Raw genomic sequence first — 6390 nt, 5'->3', positions numbered from 1 at the left:
ATGAGAATAGAAATACAACATATCAGAATTTCTGGGACAAAGTGAAGGCACTTCTAAGAGGGAAATTTAAAACTGTAAGTGCCTATCTGAAAAAAAAATCAGAAGAATCCACAATAAATAATCTAATGTTGCATCTCAAGGTCTTAGAAAATCAAGAGCAAATCAGTCCCAAAACCTGGAGAAGGACATAAATAATAAAGATCAGAGCTAAAATTAATGAAATAGAGAATAAAAGAATACAAAGCATCAATAAAATGAGGAATTGGTTCTGTGAAAAGATAAACGAGCTTAATGAATCTTTAGCCAAACTCACCAAAGGAAAGAAAGAGAAACCAAAATTAATAAAATTAGAGATAAAAAGAAAATATAACAACAGACACTACTGAAATCCAGAGAATGGGGCTGGGGATGTGACTCAAGTGGTAGTGTGCTTACCTGGCATGTGTGACGCACTGGGTTCGATCCTCAGCACCACATAAAAATAAAATAAAGATATTTGTCCAACTAAAAAAAAAAAAAAAACTAAAAAAATAAGTATTAAAGAAAAAGAAATCCAGAGAATGTTTAGGGACTATTTGAAAAACTTATAGTTTAGTAAATTAGAAAAATCTATTAGAAATGGACAGACTTCTAGATACCTATGACCTACTAAAACTGAACCAAAAGAATATGGAAAACTTAAAAAGACCAATACCATGTTGAAGCAGTAATAATAATTAAAAAATAACCTAACAACAACAGTCCAAGACTAGTTGAGTTCATAGCTGAATCCAACCAGATCTTTAAAGAACTAACACAGTAGTGCTCCTCAAATTAGTCCATGAAATAGAAATGGGCGAAACACTTCCAAACTCATTCTACAAAGCTAGTATACCCTGACACTAAAACCAGATAAGAACACTTCAAGGAGAGAAAACTACAGATCAACATCATTGATGAACACAGATGCAAAAATCCTTAATAAAATATTAACAAATTGAACTTAGCAGCACATTAAAAAAATCATACACCAGAACCAAGCAGCTTTCATTCCAGGGATGCCAGGATGGTTCAACAAATTATGCAAATCAATAGACACGATATGCCACACACATAGAATCATGAACAAGAGTCACATGATCATATCAATTGATGCAGAAAGATGTGACGCGATTCAACAGTGCTTCATGATAAAAACTTGAAAGAAATGAGGGGTGGAGGAGACGTACCTCAATATCATAAAGACTATGTATGAACCAACTCAAAGCTAACATCATACTGCATGGGGAAAAACTGAAAGCATTTCTTTCAAAATCAGGAACAAGACAAGGATGTCCATTCTCACCACTCCCATCCAATATAGCATTTGAACTTTTAGCCAGAGCAATTAGGCAAGAGAAGGAAGTAAAAGGCATACAAATAGGAAAGGAAGAAGTCAAATTTCCCTTGTTTGCAGATGCTATGATTCCAGGCTTAGAAGATCCTAAATGTTCCACCAGAAGAATTCTAGAGCAGATAAATAAATTCAGCAAAGTAGCAGGATGCAAAATCAACAAGTTTTGTACTTTTTGGCAATAGCTTTTCTATACACCAATGACAATTCCACTGAGAAAGAAATCAGGGAAACAATTTTATTCACAATAGCTTACAAAATACTTAGAAATAAATCTCACCAAAGAGGTGAGAGACTTAAAAAAAATTACAGAATGCTGAAAGAAAAGAGAGAGGAAAAAAAAAAAAGAAAATTGAAGCAGACACCAGAAGATGGAAAGATCTCTCATGATGGGTAGACAGAATTAATATGGTTAAAATGACCATATTACTAAAAGTGATCTCGAGATTCAATGCAATCGCCATCAAAATACCGAGGATATTCTCAGAACTAGAAAAAACAATCTTCAAATTCAGATGAAAGAAGAAAAGACCCAGAAGAGCCAACTCAATACTGGGGAACAGAGCATCGCTGGAGGCATCACAATACCTGACTTCAGATTTCATCACAGAGCCTTAGTAACCAAAACAGCACAGGACTGGCATAAAAACACACACGGAGACCAGTGGAATTGAACGCAAGATGCGGCTAAGCTGCAGTCATCTGATTCTTGACAAAAATGTACAATGGAGAAAAGACAGCCTCTTTAACAAGTGATGCTGGAAAACTGGATATCCACATAGAGAAAAATGAAAGATCCTCATCTCTCTTCCTGTACAAAGGTCAACTAAACATGGATAACAGCCCAAAGTATAAGATCAGAAACTTAGCAACTGTTTGAAGAAAAAACAACAACAGAGGATATACTTTGACATATAGGTACACACGGGCACAGATTCCTGACTCGGACCCTACAGCTCAGGACATTAGAGAAATAAATGGGGTGGCATCAGATTTACAGAAACTTCTGCATCACCAAGGAAACAATTAACAGAGTGAAGATACCATCTACAGAGTGGGAGAAAATCTTTGCCAGCTACTTTTCTGAAAGAAGATTACTATCCCAAATATAAAAAGAACTAAGAAAAACTCAAGATTAAAAAAAAAACAACAACAACAAATAAACGAGCAAACGAACTGCAGACATACACTTCTCAGAAGAAGAAGTAGAAATGGTCAACAACTCTATGGAAAATGGTTCATTGTCTTTAGCCATCAGGGAATTGCAAATGGAAACTATCCTGAGATTCCATCTCACACGTCAGTCACAATGGCAGTCGACAAGAATACAAATAACAATAAATGCTGGCGAGGATGTAGGGAAAAAGAACTCTTATATGCTGTTGGTGGGAATGTAAATGAGCACAGCGGCTATGGAAATAAGTCCTGAGGTTCCTCCAAAAGCTAAAATAGAATTACCGTATGATCCAGCGATACCACTCCTTGGTGTTTATCCAAAAGAATTTAAGAATTAAAGTATACTTTAAAAATACAGGCAAACCCATGTTTATCACAGCACAATTCACAACAGCTGAGTTGATGGAATCAGCGTAGGTGTCCATCAGCAGATGAATGGATTAAGAAAATGTGGTATTTATGCACAAGGGAGTTTTATTTAGCCATAAAGAAGAATGGATTTCTGCCATTTTGCAAGAAGATGGATAAAACTGGAGACCATAATTTTGAGCGAAAGAAGTCAGACTCAAAGAAATGTATCATGTTTTCTCTCACATGTGGAAGCCAGAGGGGGAAAACAGAAAAAAAAAAAAAAAAAAAAAGGGAAGGGGGGAAATGAGACACCATGAAAGTGGAAGGCAGGAGTGCCAGGTGCAGAGGTGGGAGGGTGAGGGAGGCATTGGGGAGTGACATCACTGATCAAATTATGTTTCCATATGTGAGTGTGTGAACACGCCACAATGACCCTCACCATTCTGCATGATTAATATGCACCAATAAAAATGTTTTAATCACCTCCTTGGAGAGGCCTCCCAGACCACACTGCGGAAGGATGTCACTCCCCACCTCCATGGCTTCTGTTTGCTGGATTCTTTTAGGCCCCAGAGCTCCTGAGTTGACCCTGTACACTTAACTGGCAACCCTGTTGATTGTCCATGTCCCCCATGTGGTAGGGTGCATGATGGCCCCCAGTGCGGTCCATGTCCTCATCCTCACAACCTGTGAATGTGTGACCTCTTATGTTAAAAGGAACTTTGCAGATGTGATTTAGCTAAGGTCAAAAAAAAAAAAAAAAAAAAAGAAAGAAAGAAAGAAAGAAAAAGAAAAAGAAAGAAAGAAAAAGAGGTGGGGCCTAGGGTCGTGGTTTTAGGTCCCTGGGGGGAGGGGCATGTCTTCAAAGGGCATTGTGGGAAGCAAGTCTGTTCCTCTCCCTTTTCTGGTTCCTGGCACCAAGAAAGCAGTCCTGTTCGACATCCACTTCCTGAAGCCAACTATAGGGGAGGAGATTTGTACCCCCAAACCCTGGCTGAAGGTCCGCTCCTCACCCTCAGGGATACGCAGAGCTCCAAGCTCCCAAGTCTCCCCAGCAACAAGGCTGCTGAGCTGTTCTCCTGGTCTTCTCTGTCCCCCTCCCCCATCCCCGCCTGCTTTATTTTATGGAAAGATCAACTTATTCTTTGCTTGTTTTTCATTCAGTGCTGATTCTCCTGGTTTGGCATCATGCGGGTGCACACACACACACGTCAGAAACTATCTTGCAAAGATAATATTCTCATTTAGAGGACAGGGGAAGGGGAGAGGCTGAGTGGGGGAAAGATAAAGTCCTGTGTGTGTGTGTGTGTGTGTGTGTGTGTGTATGTGTGTGTAAATGGCTGCAAATTTGCACATGATAATAAATCCATTCCTGCTGTGGCAGGTTATCAGGAAGTGCTAGGAAAATCCTGGCAGCCCTGAGATTCTGTGATTCTATGAATTTTAAGATGTCAGACCTCAAGGGGAAGGAGATGAGATAGAAGTTATTGCTCCATCAATTCCTCTCAGATTCTACCAACTCCACAGTCCTCTGACCACTGGACAATGGTCTTGGGTATGTCAGTGTGGTCTCTTATTAGAGGAGAAATGATGGGTGGGAGCTGGTGCATTCTGGGAGACTGAGAGGAAGCCTAAATGCTGGAAGGCAGAGAGAGCAGGGTGGGGAATCAGCTGGTCAAGTGGAGGGGCACCTGGGGAGCCTCCTCACCCTCATTCTATAGCTGTATTACCCTTCACCAACCACAGCCTCATGGAGCGTTCTATTTGTGCCACACTCTGGGCTGGGCATTAAAGCTCCAAGGGATGGACATATGAGTAACAAAGATTGGCCCTCAGCCCTCCCAGGTCCCTGCCTCTGAGCCTGTTCTCGGTGCACCTTATTGATCTGCTGACCCCTGAGGGGTGCTGAGAGGGTGGAGGGCCCGGCTGACTGTGTGGCCCCGGGGCAGGTGTTCTCACCTGGAAGTGGGGAAGATACCGGTGCTACTCCTGCAGGGTGGTTGTGAGCAAGAGATGAGGCCGTACAGGAAGAGGATGAGGCCCCAGAAACCGAGTGACAAGGCCCCTGCATGTTCCCCAGCCACCCTGCCTTGGAGAGCGCCAGTGTTCTCATCCCTGAGCGCACCCTTAGCGCATGCCCCTGCTCACAGCGTGGAGAATGAGCCCCTTCCTACAGGTGACCACAGTGTGGTCCGTCCTCAGGAAGACAGATCCAGGGATGAGGCCCACTTGGGCTTGGGAAGTGAGATTCAGGCGGAGCAAAGAATTCCAGAGTCTTAGATGCTCAAACCATTGCATAAACTGGGGGTTCGTCTCCAATGGGCACATCCACATAGATTTCTCATCTTAGGGAAGAGGGCAAGGCTAGAGGAGGGGCAGAGTCCTCTAAGTCTGGCCCCAGGACAGGGCTTCATCTTACCCAGGTGTGAGGATGATGCTCTTCTTGCCCCGCTGTCTGCCCAGTTTTGCAGTGGGAAGGACACCAGAGCTAGACCAAGCCCTTAAGGCTCACTGATCAATACCAAGGCCATTGACAAAGGTCTAGAAACAGGACCAGAGTCAGGGCATGGAGGCCCAAGGTTGGAGCTGGCCAGAGAAGGGATCTAGGCTCCAGGGAACCATCCAGATGGGAGGGTAAAGATGGGGCCCTAGCTGGCTGCCTTATAGGACCAAGCAGGGCTGACAGACCCGACCAGACCTCTACTGTTTCCCTGGAGGTGGTGACTGGAAAGCACAGTCAGGGACACCAGTGAGGGACAGGCAATCACAGACTGACCTGCAGCGGAGCTGTTCAACCCTCGCTGTGGTGGCCCCTGGATTTACCCACTCCTACTCTGCCATATTTGACTCCACAAATGAATACCTTTTAAAAGAGCCACATCTTTATAGGAATTCATGAATTCCTCTTCCTTCACAGATTCATCTCCTTTAACAGATCTTTCACAAGAACAAATGTCACAGTCAGCTCAGGCTGCCATAACGAAATACCAGCAAGCGGGAGGCTTGAACAACAGACATGTATCTTCTCACAGCTGTGAGGCTGGAAGTCTGGGGTCAGAGCGCCAGCGTGGCTGAACTCTGCTTCTGGCTCGTAGACAGGCCCCTGCTCAAGGTGTCCTGAGAGGGAGGGAGGGAGGGAGGGCAAAGGAGAGGAGAAGAGAGGGGAGGGGAGAGAACAAGTGTCCCGTGTCTCTTCTGTCATAAGTAGTCAACTCTTAGGACTTAACTTAAACCTAGTTACCTTTTCTTTAAATACCGTCACCTAGGGTGTTAGGGCAGCAATATATGCATTTTGAGGGGCTGCAGCGCATTGCATAGCAACGAACAAAGGCTCCTCTCATTTAAAAGAGAAGAAAGGTAACTGGTGCCGGGACGGAAACTGCTTTGAACATAATGTGGCTTAACGTTGTTTCCCACATAGCTCTTAATGACCCACAAAGCTCTTAACGAGCTTGTTGGTTCTAAGGGCGTAACAGAAGGATGCTGGGACA

Source organism: Spermophilus citellus, assembly GCF_964194105.1.
Source record: "Spermophilus citellus genome assembly, chromosome: 9".
Taxonomy (NCBI): domain Eukaryota; kingdom Metazoa; phylum Chordata; class Mammalia; order Rodentia; family Sciuridae; genus Spermophilus; species Spermophilus citellus.
This window is presented reverse-complemented; position numbering follows the sequence as displayed.